The sequence below is a fragment of the Pipistrellus hanaki genome (assembly GCF_964339955.1).
Source record: "Pipistrellus hanaki genome assembly, chromosome: 6".
NCBI lineage: Eukaryota > Metazoa > Chordata > Mammalia > Chiroptera > Vespertilionidae > Pipistrellus > Pipistrellus hanaki.
In genome coordinates, this window is record NC_140508.1 from 39778066 (window position 1) to 39795545 (window position 17480).

Here is a 17480-nt window from a genome sequence, read left to right on the forward strand (position 1 = left end):
TGTATGCCTGGGAAATGGCTGACTCACTACCTCAGTCTGAACCAGCATGGGATGAGAAGAATACCAGGAAGAGTTTGGTGAGTGAAGACAATAGGTTCCAAAGTATGACACCAATAGAATAGAATGCAGAGTGGGATGTTTCCTGTTGTCCCAGAACCATGGCCAAGGTACAAAGTTGAGCTTGAAACTGCTGGTAAGCACGTCCCCAGAAGGCTTGCTAGAGGCTCTATTGCTGAACTGCCCCTGGTCAAATTTAGAAGAGAACTGAGTTGGAGACAGGAGTTACCAGCCTTTAGTGAAGTCCATATCAATGAGGAAAGTCTTTCTTCAATTACTTTGTGGTCATGGAGGAACTCTCCCTCTCCCCAAAGCTAAGTAAGGCGGTCTGCAGGAGAACTGTGAATAAAACTGAAGGGGACTCGGGAAAGGGAGGCTGAAATGGGTGGTGCTGAGATAAGATCTCAAGGTCTTCTCTGGCGCAGCCCAGGAATGAGGCCTCAGGGGACATTGAGAGAGCATACCAGGAAATATGGAGCATGGCATGGGAGCATGGCATGCTCTCTCTTCCATTTCCTAATGCTTGCAAAGGCAAGCAGATAGAAGAGTACTTGATAGGAGTCACCTGCAGTCTTTGAGGGGCAGCGTATTTGAGTAAAGAGAACAATGTTCACTTTGAAATTTCTAAAGGCAGTAGGTCTAGGTCATCAGGGCTTGTATGCCTGGAAATGAGATCAGGTAACCCCATCCCATCTCTAGTTTCTGTGGAACAGGGAAACATAGAAGAGGAACCAGTAGTTCCCATAGCTCAGTGATGGAGGAGTTAGGGGTGAAGCTGAACTGAATGCTACTCCTCAAAACACACACACACACATACACATACACACACACACACACACACACACACACACACACTTACACATATACAGACATTTATATTTACCACCTACACGGGGGCTAACACATGAGCTGAGAACACCAACATCAGAAGGACCAAAGGAGAGCTAGACCAGGACAACTTCCTGTCACCACACATTCCTGTCCATCTGCTCCTTCCTTTCTGACAAGTCACGATGGGCCAGAGTGGGCTCCAAGTCTAAAGGAAGGAGTTCAAAGAGACGAGGAAGGAGGGAAACACATGAAGAACAGACCACCAACCTCCAAACCACTGGAGCCACGAAGTGGAAGAGAGACAACACCGCAGGGGAGAGAGAGGACATAGTGTTGAGTCTGTTCTAAGGCTGAAGTAAATAAACAAGACTGAGTCTTAAATAACAAATGGACCATACTAATAAGTGACAGGAGCATTGGAGGAGCTGGCCAATTTCCTCTTAGAGGAGTTAACTTCCCATCAGGATAGGTAGGTCAACATATCCTAGTCGAAGGAGCTGTTATTGGATAAGCATAAAACGGTTTCATTTTTATATTCAAAACATGTCGAGACTCCCCAATAATTTTGTTACATAAGATATATACTTTGGACAGAATTTTAATGTTTTCATATTTCTAATGCTTTTCTTCCAAGGGATTCTAAAGGCAGCATGCCAATATTTTCCCCATTCTGCAAATTAGCACACAGAGAAAGCGGTGTTGGTTATCAAAGGACTCAAAATCTGACAACAGCCTTCTGTCTTCCACTCATATCATGAGGCAGCTGACTCCTTCTCAGACCCAAATGTGATCCATTTTTAATTGGGAACAGAACTTTTCAATTCTTGAGCCCAAAAACAAATTAAAAAGTAGAAGGAGGAGGAGAGGGTGGGAAGGAGATGGGAAAGTTTCGTTTCTTTCCCCTAATTTGAGAATCTGTGATTTCTCACTGGTTTTGATCAGGACCAAGATATTTGTTTTGTTTTGTGTTTTTTTGGTGTTTTTTATTTATTTATTTTTTTTAATGTTTCTCTTCTTTTTTTAAAAAAAAATTCACAGTTCTCTATTCAAGACTAAATTTAACTGTTTTAAAAAATCCATCTGGCTTTTGTGTTATGGAAGCCCACACAAGGCTGCACCAACAGTCCTAGAAGCAACAGAGTTATCAAATGGAACGAATTTCAAATGAAGGGACTGCAAGCTCATTAAGAGCTAAGTTTCTTAATAAGGAATAAGGCACAGTGGAGAGTTGATGCCAAAACACACAAAAGTTTCAAAGACGAAAACTGTTTGGGAGAAAAAAAAACCCAAAGAAATGACTTGGCCAATTTTTCAAAGCCCTACCCCCAAAATAAATACGTCTGCTCCCATTTGTACCAACAAATGTAAATATCGCTCAATCTCAAACTAACATTAGCATTACAATGAACTATAAGTAATTCTGAACGTAAAGGCCAAGTACGACACATACCAAAATATAACAAAACTAGAAATAACACCACATTTATTGTTAAGAGACTGTCAATGGTTTTCATCAGAAACTTTACTTTTCTGCCTCAAACATATGTAGATTTCCTTCTTATACACTATTCTGGAAAGTTTGATTTTCTTGTAACCAGTGAATGATATCCAATAAAATAAAATCTTCCTATAAAAAAAAATCTTTTTTCCCCCCCAAAAATTCTGGTACAAATGAAATACATTATTAGGCTTTATTTTTAACATCTTAAGTCAATGCTAATAGATAAGGACATTTTAAAAAATTGCTTAGGAAAGGTCAATGTCTTTCCTGGCTATTGGAAAGCTTGTAGATTTCAAATGTGTATAATATATTCCTGCCATACTGACCTAATGGGGGGTACAGCCTCCTAGACCAGGTATTAAGAGGTTTTAAAGCATTTTACAATTTTGCCTCAAATGTGCTTAGGAAGATGCTTTATCACATTAGACCTCAGTTCATACCTTAGAACAAGAAAGCTGCTGATAACCTGTGTGCCTCTAGGGAATGAATTAAGGATCCATTTGTGAAACAATTTCTTTGAATTTCATAAAGAAATGGCATTTAGCATTGTACGCTATGGCGAAGTGAAATCAGTTATGTTGGAGCATTTTTTTTTTCTTTTGGCTAAATTAAAGGTAAAAAAGCAGCCCCTTCAAGGTCTCTTGATTTTTCAGAAAGTAGACTTCTTTTCAGGGAAAACAAAATGGATGCATATTATGGAAATGGAGGGAAGACAGAGAGATGGATGGAGAATTCTGAAGAGGACACAGACCAGACGAGCTCAAAATGCCCCATTACCATCCTGCTAAAATGCAGCTCCATGACAGTATTCACAGCCATCTGCTCTGCCATCATCTTTGGTTCCCACAAACAGATTTAAAAAGTTCAATCTGGCCCTTCGTGAGTTTAGAACACTGAGCAGGATTTTCGGATGGGAACAGAGAAGCCACTAATGGACTCACCATTACTGTCTCCAGGAACAATGCACCTCTATTTTTTTTTTTTTAATCAAGGCCCAGCACAGTCTTATATTCCTTGTGTCTTTTCACATTCTTCACAGGAGCTAGAACAGAATCTGAATACAACATGCATTCCCATTCCTTTCTCTCCATCACCACTCCCACCCTTACCCTAGGCTTAACCACCAGCACCTCATCTCTCCCTCCTCATCTGGATTATCACAACAGTCCTCTACTGATCTCCTTTTCTCTAGATTCCCTCTAATCTTTTCTCTACAGCTGGAGTGAACTTTGTCATACATAAAGCAAGCCACGTGGCTCCCCTGCTTAAAACTGACCAATGGATTTACATTGCATCCTGAAAAATAAAAAATTCCAAACTCCATATAATATTTGTTAAGGCTGTATCTGTCAGTTAGTTATTGCTACATAACAAATCACTCCAAAACTGAGTGGCATCAAATAACACAGATTTCTCTTGTGCAATTGATTTTGCTGATCTAGGCTAGACGTGGCTGGGCTCATGCATGTATCCATGGGTCGCCTGGGGTTCTGCTTCATGCATCTCCCATTTGCCTATGTGCAGACCCTGTGCTAATAAGCCTCATGTGAGTGAAGATTTTTTTTTTTTTTAATTTGCAGACAAATATGGTCTGAGAATGCACTTATTTATGAGGCCTGGTTTGTGCAATGCCTAGGGCCCACCACATTTTTATTTGTTCTATTTTTATTTTTTCTCTTCAGCAAGCCATAGAGCTTTATGAAACTGCAATTTCCTCCCTAAAAGAGTTACAAGCTCTGGAAGGGACTGTCCCAAATACTGGGTGAGTCCTATCTGCATATGTTAGTTTGCTAGACCCTAGCACCCTGAGCTCCTTCCTCATCTAGGAGACTTACCATTTTAAAGGGAAATGGTCCCACGGTTGGTCTATTACAATGAGGTACTCATCATCCCACTGTAGCCATGAGTTGCTAATACGTGGAGAGTTGCTTTAGTTTTCTGCAAAGAACATTAGAATACTCTTTCCTGCCCCAACCGGTTTAGCTCAGCAGATAGATTGTTGGCCTGCAGACTCAAAGGTCCCAGATTTGATTCTGGTAAAGGCATGTACCTTGGTTGCAGGCACATCCCCAGTAGGGGATATGCAGGAAGCAGCTGACCAATGTGTCTCTTCTCATTGATGTTTCTAACTCTCTATCCCTCTCTCTCTTCCGCTCGGTAAAAAAAAGAAAAAAAAAAAAAAAAGTCAATAAAATATATTTTTTAAAAAATAATAATCTTTCCTGCAAGAGTTTGCTTACCAGTGAGAGTATTTGCTCATTTTATTTACAAAGAAGTTTCCTTTACATTTTACTTACATGGAAGTCCCATTCAAATGATCAATTCTACTAGGTTTACAGAAATTTAATGCTGGTAGAACATCATGAAATTCAGAGGGGACATCAAAACGGAAGTTACTGTTGGAAAAAGAGAGGCAAATTTATTATTCACCTGTAAATTTATTATTCAGCTGCCTCCCTTTCTCCGCATAAGAAGGTGGTGTTGGGAGCCATCAGAGTTGAGACAAGCAACTCCGTCTTAAGGAAATAAGTTCCTTCTAGCAGAACTTATGCGGTGCCCTGAGGGTTTGGCCAGAAGATAAGATTAACCTGCCCCTTAACATCTCTGCAACTTCCCCTTCCTGGTCCTCCCCCATAGATAGCCCAGCCTTGGAATGTTACACCTTGGAATGTTACGCTGCCCTGGCAGTTAGCCAATCCTGTGTTGCCAGATACCTTACCACCTTGTCACTCAGTGCCTAAACCAATTATACACTGCCAAAGACCCCTCTGCGTAGGCAACCCTGCCCCGCTTTGGTCCTGCTGTATATATACTGCCATTTCAAAAAATAAAGGCTTGATCAGAACCTTGTCTTGCCTCCATTCTTTCGCGTTCCTTGTTTGTTTCATTCTCTTAGGTGGTTCCTGTGTACCCCCGTTGTTGCCCCGCGGGTCGGGACAAGGCGGTCCTCATTTACCTGGTGGACTAAGGCAGTGATTCTCAAAAGATGGTCTCTGGATCAATGGCATCAGCATTGCCTGAGAACAGGAAGTGGAAATTGTTGGGACTCGGCCCAGTCCTCCTGAACTGGACACTCTGGAGGTGAGTTTTGGTTGAAAGGTAAAAACTTTCCTCATTTGGCATAGTCTTGTCATTCCCACAGAATAAAAGTGCTTAGTAATCAAATATAAATTTGGTCCATTTTATCCCTTTTGAAAGAAGCTGTGTAATTGTTTAGATAGCTCCACATAGTATAACCCAAAGTGAACTTTGCCTTGTGAAACTCTGAATTATATTCATAACTTTTAAGTTATTTTGACATACTTCTGTGTTTTTAATACGTAGTTCATTTCCTGTTTCTGTGTGCCTCTTAATGACTGTGCAATAGCTTAGATTAGATTTCTTTTTCTTGCTGGTTCCCAGACCACAAATGGAAAAAAGTACAATCCTGCATTGGCCATGTCAGCTACCTAAATATTTTCACAGATTCTGTGATTTCTTTCCTTGCTGTACCGAGAGAGAAACTCGCATGGTATTTTTATCCCTGCGGAATGTAGAATTCATTTAATCTCGTCTGTGTTTACTCAGACTTCTTGTATTCTGTATTCCTAATACTTCCTCGGGGCTCCTTAACAACATCGCTTTTCATGCTCTGCGTTCTAGGGCCCATGTGCCTTTCGGCACGTAAATTGGAGAAAACAATCCCTGTTCCTCAGCATTTGTTATGCCTAACATTTCTGAAGTTGTCTAGTCACTGCTCTCATCACATTTCTGAATGTGACATGGAGATGCATCCCCACATGATGTGGAGGGACTGTGGAAAGCCTACCTGTGTCCTCTGTCACTTCCACTCCATGGCAGGAAGCTCCGGTGGCCAGCTCAGGGCAGCTTAGCCAGGAGCCACCTGAAGTACCATAACACTGAGCCAGGGGCCACCTCTCCTCAGCTGCCTCCCTTTCTCCCCATAAGAAGGTGGTCCTCATTTACCTGGTGGGACTAAGGCAGTGATTCTCAAAAGATGGTCTCTGGATCAATGGCATCAGCATTGCCTGAGAACAGGAAGTGTCCTGAACTGGACACTCTGGAGGTGAGGCCCAGTGATCTGGGTTTGCACAATCCTCTGTGTGACTACAATGCTGAAATTTGAGAACCACAGGACTTTGTTTTTATGAGAACTAGAAATTATGTCCTCTATCTATTCCCTTGGCCCCACCAGGGTCTTGGCAAAGTGTGCCCCTCTCAGAGAGCTTTGTTTCAGGTGCTCACTGTAGCCTCTGCCCTCCTGGGCACGGGCAATGTGGCAATGGGTCATTGGAAGAAGCGTGTCAAGTCTGTTACAGCGTTTCCAATTTCCTTTCAGCTCTTTTACCCTTTATATTCCCTTCCTGTGTCACGTTCACACCAATTGCTCTCTGGATCTCTTCATCTGGCCCCATTCTAGGCCAGTGGTCGGCAAACTCATTAGTCAGCAGAGCCAAATATCAACAGTACAACGATTGAAATTTTTTTTTGAGAGCCAAAATTTTTAAACTTAAACTTCTTCTAAAGCCCCTTCTTCAAAATAGACTTGCCCAGGCCGTGCTATTTTGTGGAAGAGCCACTTTCAAGGAGCCAAAGAGCGCATGTGGCTCGCTAGCTGCAGTTTGCCGACCACGGTTCTAGGATATCAGGTGGTAGAGGCTGAGATTGATCCTCTTCCCAGGATGACTTGAATGCATTATCATAAAGGCCTAAAAACCAACTTACCATCTTCGTCGGGATAACTTTGTTATACTCTGCTAACAAACAACCCCCAAACCTCATGGGGTTATAGCTACCAAGGATTATTATCACTCACACAGCATGACCAGTGGGAATCAATGGGGCAAAGAGAACTCTGTTCTTCAAGGTGACCTTCACCGGGAGCCCAGGTTGGCACTCACTAGCATCTGGCATGTTACTGTGGCGGAAGAAAAGAGAGCGTGGCAAAGCACAAAATGGCTCAGCAGGCTTTGTCTAGAAGTGACGCATTCCTTCCCATGTCATTGGCCAAAAAGCTAATATAGCCACACCTGACCACAAAAGGACATGGTGGTCCCCAAGAGAGAAGAAAGGGCTATTGCTATATGTTCATGCAATCTTAGTCCATCATCCAAAGGGCTAGACCACCAGTGTAGCATTTCCATGCTGAGTAATGAGAAGACTTTCGGGTCTACACCAGTGACTATACACCTGGTGAGTGTGTCCAAGGTGGAGGGAGTTTCCATGGGGAAGGCTCCTTCCTGTTGGTCCTCAAGCATAGTCATATGGACCATTTCCTAGAGGAAAAAGGAACTAACATGGATAGGTAAGTGACAGATCAGTGCAGATTACTGTGACAGACCTCTCCCACTCATTTCTCACTTAAGTCTAGCCTTCACAGGAGGGAAAGGAACTGATCTTATACAGAAGAAGACAGAGTCCAAAGCAATTGGTAACTTGCACATAGTGTCTGGGATGTGGTGGGACTGAGGTGCTGACTTCCCAGGCACCAGCAAAGTAAATCTGCCACCAGGAAAGTACAGACTGGAGGAAAAGACACCTATTACTCACGAGACAGAGGGAAACGCTGAGTCTTCCACTGACTTCAATGTTTCTGCTATAAAATCAGCCTCTACCGGTGGGGCAGGGATCACGTCACTGCAACGTGACTATCACATTGCTGTAATAATGCAACCATCTCCTCACTATGCGTACAAGTTTCCAGGATTTTAATTGAAGGGTTAATTCTTAAAATAAAAGTATGAAAAACTATATTATTCTCATTAATGGATAGTAAGAAATCCATCTAAATCTAGAATAACCCAAGATAAATGAAACCTACAAAGTAATTGAATGAGACCAATAAACTCCATTGTCTCAGTAAATAATATTTCATCTATTATTAGTAGGAAATTCTCTGGTTTACACCATTGATGGTATATCAAGAGAAAAACCTACTTTTCTATATTTTAGTTTAGAAATCACTGAACAATAAGCATGAACAAGGCACATTAGAAGTTGTCATTGGTAGAAAAAGTAAAAGAGAAGGACATCCGGGAAGCACACATATGCAGAGGGCCCTGTAACGCGGGTAACTTTGTCAACACTGCCTCCAAAAGTGCTTACCTCCCTCAGATACAGCACCGAAGCCCTCAGTGCAAACACATCACGAAATTATGTCGATGCGATGCTGCACTCAGCAGCTCCATCAGCAGGGTGCCAGCTGACTTCAAACACCTCCCAAGAACACGGAGAACTAATCATCACAGGGCTACCCAGGCTCAACCCCCACGTCCCACAACTCCAACTCCAAACGCCCAAGGAGGGGTGATCTGTCAAAGAGGAAAGTGGTCCAGGTCCTGTTAATTGAAGGGATGCAGTGGGACAACCAAATATTGGTTGTCTTATTTCTAATCAGTCACCATTAAAAAACAAAATTTTCTAAGAAATTTGTGGATATTAATTTTCAAACCTATTAGAGATACATTTGACAAAAGTATCTTACTGGCTGAGGACAAATGCCACACCAATATAGCATGGTGGTATCAAGAACAATCATTTGTTTTCCTTACAATCTCCAGGAGTGACGTGGGTTAAAATTATATAAACTTGGAAGCACATGCATGTAAGTTATAGAACTAAAGTAGTTTAATCTCTAGGCCAACTGTCTATAACACAGTCACTTGCTGTGTAAATCTATAGGAATGATACATCCTGCCTGGTTTTAATTACCTTGGTATCTTCATGTATTTTCAACAGTATACATACAAAAATTCTAAAATCCAACAAATATCAAAGCACAAACATCTGAATGCACACACAATTCTAGGGAATATGCTGAAATAGCCGATAGTCCTATCATTAGCTTATTAAAATCCACTGGCTGATTCCATAATTTCTCCTGTACTGTGCTTTAAACCCTCTCTTCATTCCAAGGATGATGTAGACACATTTATACCACACACACAATATATCTCTCCATGTTTTTCAGATGGTATTTGATAAAATGGAAACAAAAGAAACTTACAACAAGAGAAATAAATGTTTTTCTACATTGGGATTTGAAATAGTTTCTGTCTGGGGAGAGGAAAGTATGAATTCACTCATTCAGGCCTAATGAAGAAGCTCAATAGATATGGTCCATCTAGAGGCAACACCCACTGACCCAGAGGCTCAGATATTTTTTAGTCAGCATTTATCAACTCCAAGATCCTAAAAATATAAAATTACCAAGGTCAAATGCATTAGAAAATACTAGGTCATCTGAAAAGCAAGATATCAAGTTAGAATATGACTCTTCCAAAACCCACCATAAAAATTTGATTTTTGTACAAGCAGATAACCCTGAGATAATGTTTATTTTTCTATGAAGAAATTTGCATATGCATTCTTATGTCTCACAGGTCATTTTTTGTGAAGCAAACCCACCAAATAGGATCATCTTTAAGATAAATTAATTACCTGCATAGTATGAAAAATCAAATCACTTTTAAAAAGCAATAAATATTATGCATAATCAATGTCTCTCATTTCCAAATGTAGTTGCCATTTTGTCTAATTCATCTCCCTGGACATAAATTGGGGGCATTTCTAAGTCATGAGGGATACAAAGCTGAGCACCAGCCACTTGGACTTGCTCTGCTCAGGGAGATGAATCTCCTGGAACCTCAGCAATGTCTACTCTAAGTATCATCTCGCAATGCCCTCCAACAAGGATGCCTGGTCTCATTGATTTCAGTCCTCTTACCCAATAGTGTCTCCCCATGGAGTTTATCATCCAAAACAAATACCCCAAAATGGATTTGTGCCCTTCTTCTAGGATTTGTGCCCTTCTTCTTGTGGCTGTTGGAAGCCATCTGCTAATATACTCAGGTGGAGGGACTCCCACAATTTGCCTGGATCCTTGCAACCAAACTTTCCGTGTGGGCCCCGCCTGCATGTTGCTCAGCCCAGCCTTCATAAGAGACATCATGGACAATAAGACCTGAATTCACATTTCTCTCTGCCACAAAATGAGCTATGCACCTTGTATAGGCCACTAAGACAAGTTTAGCTTTAATTCTGTTACTGTAAAAAATTGAATTATAATTATGCACATTATAGGGTTCTGCTGAAGACTAAATGGGATAAGGTGTGAAGCACACAGTAGGAAGCATACGGCATATGATAGATATGAAACAAATGCAATGTTCTTTCACCGAAGGGTACATACTTTCTCAACAATCCCCAAATTTCTCTTAGTGTCACAATCATTTCCAGGCTGTTATAAAAGGTGTTCACAATCAACACCAAGAGCACCCTACGGTCCAAGAGCTGGAAGAGCCCATCGGGCATCATGTCCTTGGGGTGGGACGTTTGCCATGCATTTGTCCCCATTCTAACTGAATTCGGTGAGTGTCAAGGCCACTGCTGTGGATACTGAAACAGTGTGCGCCACTCTTTATTGTTTCATAATTTAAATAACCTCAAACCTTACCTGAAGAAACAGAGCATGGCCCATCAGCACAGTCTTCGAATGTGGTCTCTTAGAGGGAAGCTAGTGTTTGTTGAATGCCTACTGTGTGCCAGGCATTCAACCTTTGTGACACTATTAAACATCCTAACACCTTAATAAAAGTTGCATATCCCTGGTTGTTTCATTTTATTCTGTGTATGTGAGAACACACAGGTCATGTGTAAGTGGCAGTGCCAGGTTCAGACCCACAGGTATATGACCCAAAGCCCACATTCTTCTCTAATACTTTATGGCAGAGCAAAAATAAATAAATAAATAAATAAATAAATAAATAAATAAATAGCAAAAGCAATAAGCACCAAGGGTATAAAGATGAGCATAAAAACAGAGATGGAGGTAGAGGACTCTGCAGTAATAAAGTCAGCCACCACCAGCCATAAACACATGGGAGAAGCCTTGAGGTATATCACTATATTAACTTCAATGAAGCTTTGGAGAGCATGGATTCCTATCAGAAACCAAAACCAACTATTGAGTGGAAAACAAATTCTGAACTTTGCTCACCCTGAACACAATACAAAGGTACAGAGGAATAAACATAAACAAACATGTATGACTTGAGAGAGAACATTTGCAGAATTAAATCCAGATTGCTTTGAAAGGCCATATGCTATATGCTGAGCTACTCTTAATGAAGTCAAATCAATTCTCTTATTACAACGTTGTGGGGAGGAAAAGATGAAATGCTCTTTGAAAAAGAAAAAGCTATATAAAATGGACCAATTCATTAGTTTATTGAAGAGAGCCCTGAATTGGGAATCAGAGAGACCGAGGACTTAGGCCAGTTTTTTTACTAATTAACTGTGTGACCTTTGGTCTAACACTTCAACTCTGTGGTCCTCAATTTCATCAACAGAACTTAAGGGTTTGAACAAAGTGGTTGCTGTAAAATTGTGTCCCTGTTACTCATCTCAAAGATATACACATCGTGGGAATTCCTGTGCCCCTGGTTCCAGGTGATTGAAAGCCAGAGCTGAGGTTTGTGCCCTCAGCATTGTTCCAAGTAAGTTCTAAATTTGCACATTGTACAGAATCATGAGTGAGCACACACACACACACAGAGAAAGACAGATGGCAACAGACAAACTTGCTAACCTTTTAAAAGATTCCAGTCTGGCTACCCCAGCAGTCTAGTGGCAGGGATCTGTGCCCAGAGGAGAGGAGACAGGTGAAGAATGCCCAGGCTACAGAGCTTAGACGCTGACGATTCAGCATGCTTTGCCCCCTGCCTAGGAAAGAGCAGCCTACTGGCTCTCACTGCCCCAGCCCATGTGGGTTTCTGAGCACCAAGGCCCTGGAGGAAGCCCTTGCTTTCTCTTGCACCAAGACCATCCCGGGCCAATGCACTTTTGTGAAAATTTTAGGAGAGGAAGAATCCCAAATCAGAATTTGGAACAGACTAATTTTCTTTGTTTAATGGAGTTTGTTGGTGGGTTTGAATAGTGTCTACAAAACCTGGTGACGGTAAATTGAAGAGATCAGAAATTATGCACCTAAATGGACACCCTTCTCGGATGAGTGAGTCCCTCAAGAGTCTGTCCACTGGCACGGAGTAAAGTCTTTTAGGAATGTACCTCAAGGAGAGAATTCATTAAAAAAAAAGTGAATTCTACAATCAGATGGACCAGGTTGTATTTTATTCCCAACAAATAAGATATGTGGTATGACCCCCAGAACTTGTGAATGTGACATCATCTTTGGAAATAGCCTTCTGGGATATAATCAAGTAAAGATGGGATCATTGGGACAGGCCTTCCTCCAGTATAACCAGTGTCCTTATAAGAAGAGGGAGAGTTACACACACACACACACACACACACACACACACACACACACACACAGAGAGAGAGAGAGAGAGAGAGAGAGAGAGAGAGAGAGAGAGAGAGAGATGCTGGGTGAAGACAAAGACATGTGGACACAAGGGAGGAGGCCAGGTGAAGATGGAGATGGAGACTGGAGTTGTGCTACTGGGCCAAGGAAGCCCTGGGACTACAGGAAGCTTGATGAGGCAAGGAAGGCTCCTTCCCTAGAGGCCTCTGCTGACACCTTTATTCCAGACTTCTGGGATCCAGATCTGAGACACAATACACCCCTGTAATAAATGCAGAAAAAGCATACACTTGCATTGACTGAGTAACAGATTCAGGATTTGCCTGTGTCTCTCACTTTCCAAAGCCCAAGAACTTTCCACAACTTTATACTGTCCAGTCTTTTTTTGGGTACCCAAGTCTTATACTTTAAGAGAGAAAGCATATCATAGGATGTAACTTAGGGTCAAAATGCCAAATTGAATCTATTAAATGCTACAGAACCTGGAGAAGGGAGTCATCTGGTTGGCTGGACAAGGAGAGAAAGACAGGTGACTTGGACAGAAGTGTTTTTCTATCTCATATCAGGCAATCAATTCATCACTTGCCTCCCAGTTCAGCTGGAGAAAAAGATAAACTATTCATCTAACATGCTCTGACTCTAAAACAAATCATGGAAAATTCAGAAAACTGGCATCCTGTCTATGTAAATGTTTATTGTCTGCATTCTAAAAACTATCTGGGCCAAAGGGCTTTGATCTGTTTATACCCTCAGATAAAAGACAGTATCTACATCAAAAGTTACAACAAAGGCAAGACACAACCCATGTTGAGAGTCACAGCTGTTTTACTTTCTGGGGTAAGCCCTGGGGTCATTGTTCAGTGCTTTTATTCATGGATGCATTCATTTCGTCATTCATTCAAATATTTATTAAGAGACTCAAGAATGCCAGAAACTTCTATTATAATCTTTTGTCATTATTACCTTTGTTTGGTACTATTTTGAAATCTGCCTTTCTTGAAACCCTACTATCATTTTGTTAAAAATGTTGGTTCAGAATATGCAGTTAGCAAGACTTGTGTGTGATCTGATCTGATCTGGAATTCAAGCACATGACATTATTTTCTTAGAAATGTTTATACTGAAGGAAAGCATCAGTCCTCTCTCCTCTCATTTCCCCTATCAATTCTCCGTCAAGCCCTAAGGAAAGGGTTTATTTAAATTCTTTTTGAATGTATAGAAGGCCATAGCCATAGATGTAATAGAGAAGTACTGCACACTTTAGAACTAGAAGACTGAAAAGTTACTTCTTGGGTTATGTTTGTTATCAGTATTCATTTAATCACAAAGATCCCAAGAAAATTTTAATTCTCTAGAACCAAGCCTAACAACTAAACTGATAAATGAGACAGTTTGGGCTCGGAACTGCCTAAACATATAAGAGCAAGGGAGTGGCAGCTGTTGAAAAGCAATAGTAGCTGCTTATCTCCCAGTCATATGTGGTCATTAATAGAGTCCCAGAAGTCACAAGGCAGGAATCACTCCTATTTTTAGATGAGTTTATTAGAGTAGCTTGTTTAGGTTTCACCTCAATGTAGAATATAAAGGCAAGCATATACTTTTTAGATCCAGTAAGACAAAGATATGCTATAACTTCTTCAACTCCAGTAATATGTCATATATTTGTTTGTTCATTCAATCATTCATCCACAACACTTATTGAACACCTCTATGTGCTAGAGACTCTTCAAGCTGAGGAGATCCATCAGGGAATGAAATTCTCTAGAAATGTATATTTTTGTGATGGACAAAGAGTAGGTATAAATAGAGACAATCAAGATAATATATAAGCTTATATGTAACATTTATGAGCCGCCAGAAGAAGTCAATCTTGTCAACACCGTGATTTTTAGCCCACTAAGACCCATTTGGGACTTCTGGTCTCCAGAACTTGTGGGTTTTTTATAGCCACTAAGTTTGTGGAAATTTGTTATAGCAGTAATAGAAAAGCAATACAAAAATAATTTTTAGGGCAAAAATGCCCATGTGACTTTTGAGATATTTATGCTTAACATTTTTTCATTATTTATCTAAAATTCAAATTTAACTGGACATCCTATATTTTTATCTGGCAACCTTATATATTTCCCAATTCTATTCTATAGCTGGTATAAACAAGTAAAGCATTATACCAGTTACTTCAAAGATGAATGAGACATGATCTTTGCCATCAGTTTTATAGAGGATGCGTGCAAACAACTATTGATAGAATAACCCTTTTACAGGTAGGTGTCTTCAATCTAAGCCTACTTTTCAACTTCAACTTTTCTGAAAGATTTGTCAATGGAGTTGCAATTCATGAGCTCACTCAGGGCATTTGTATTAAGTGTAACAATGTGCTAAATTCTGAATGCATAAATCAGGCAGAATCTACAATCAGACAAGGTTTTCTTATCAGTCAAATCAGCAACTATATTTTGAGTCCATATGGGGCATTGTGTAAGGTAGCAGATGCTTGGGTACAAGTAAAAGGATGGGCATATTTCTCTCCCTTTAGGTACTTGTATTCTAACTGAGGTAACAGAATTATCAATAGAATGCAATCACCGGAGATGTGTACAGGCAAACACATTAATTCCAGTCTTTGGAATGGGATGAACTGGAGATAGGTCAGTGCTGTGTCGACAGCCAGGAGAAAGGTTGGAATGGAGATAAGATGGCTTGTTCTCTGGGGGCGGGTGGTGCCCTTCACATGTTCTTCCACTGTGTTCTCCTGGAATGCGAGTCGGGAAGTTAGCAGAACCTTTATTTTCATTGCTGCCCATGAAAAGTTATGTCTGACATAAGCTGGTGGTCTCTGCGAAGTCTCCAAGGTATACTGATCTTCCCTGGGAGTGTTCCTGACACGCTCTGTTCACAAAGAACATCCCCACAGGTCTCATAACAAACCCAATGACAAGTCACGAATGTTGGCTTTCAGATACAACCCTGATGCTAACAATTTCATCTCTAATGGTTTACTTAAAATCCTGAAAAGGGGCCAAATGATCACAGCACAGAACCATATACTAAAGAAAGAGTTCTCTCCCCTTCCTATCCCACCCTCCCCGCACACACACACCCGTTGAAAAGTATTACACATTGGCTTTCCTTGTTTCCTTGATTATGTTCATTTCTCCAAATATGGGATTATGCCGAAACTGGTTTGGCTCAGTGGATAGAGCGTCAGCCTGCGGACTGAAAGATCCCAGGTTCAATTCCGGTCAAGGGCATGTACCTGGGTTGCAAGCACATCCCCAGTATGGGGTGTGCAAGAGGCAGCTGATCGATGTTCTCTCTCATTGATGTTTCTAACTCTCTATTCCTCTCTCTTCCTCTCTGTATAAAATCAATAAAATAAATATATATATATATATATATATATATTTAAAAAGCAATATTCTCATTAATATATATATATTAAAAAACCTGCCAGAAGCTGCAATATTGGGGACTTTCACTTCTTTATAAAATGGTTGAGTGCAGAGCTTTCATGGGGACCTTGCAACCTATCCAGGCTGGTTCACCCCTGCCCCCCCTCTGCACCCCTCTTCATGCTCCCTCTATCATCCCTTGAAGCCACTCAGTGCGGACCAGATGGAGAAAAGCATTCCTATCGATCCGCTAGCTCTACCTGGCAAATTCTACCTGCATGTGATTCTCCTCTGGTTCTGCTCCTGCTCCAGCCGCCCCGCGAGCCATGAAGTCATGTTTTCGGCTGGTGCCTTGATGTCTTCCATCGCTTCATTTCCTGACTCCTTTAAAGCCTGCACCTGTGTTGTATCCACACAGGAGGTTTGAATTAAAAGCAGCCTCGCAGAGGATGGGCTGACCTCCCGGGGTTTTTAAATGAATTTTGAAGTCGTAAGGCTTTAAGTCGTAACATACTTCCCTGGAAATGGTCTGTTCCCCAGGACACGTGAAAACGCTAAATGGAAAACAACGGCTTTGTCTGCTTTTCTTTTTTTTTTTTTTCAAGGAAACAGAGGATGTGACTTAGAGGTCTCCTGATTCCAGGTTGGACATTAAAGGTAAAAGGCTTCTTTCCTAGGGGTTCTTAAAAGATAGCGACTCATTTTTAAATTACTCAAATTGAGAGGTATTGAGTTTTCAAGAATGTGCCAGAGAGGCAAAACACCCAAGTACGTCATGGACCTCAATAGCCATCCTACTGTTACAAGAGATTTATTTTTATAAAAATCATTGCTACCCATAAAAACCTGGAAAAGATAAAAGCGTAAAAAAAGAGTTTTGTATTGCAGACCACACATTTCAATATGTTACGTTCATATGGTCTTTTTCTTCAACAAACATTTATTGAGCTTCTTTATGTGCTGGGCACTGGGGAGTCAGAGACTAACAGAAGCAGCCTCTGCTTTCACAGAACATACAGGACCACTGCAGTGGTCTCTTCCCACAAGCACTCTGGAAAAGGCCTCAGAGCCCACTGTAACTCTAAGTTACACAGATGCACTATCAAGTCTCAGAGGATTGAAGACACTGTGTGAGGACACACAGGGCCAGAATCTCAGCCTCCTAAAGCCTTCTCATGGCTCCTTCTAGAAGCTTGATTTTGATCAACAAGGACACGTGGGCAAAGTGAAGAGAACACAGCCTGGGATGAGGGGGGGCTTGATGTCCACCCAGAGTGGGCACTAACTACTGGGGTTTGTGCACAGGTCCTAGGTCAGTGTTTCTTCTCTGATGATAGACTTCCCGGAAAGCTTATTGCATTTGCTCTCAGTCAGG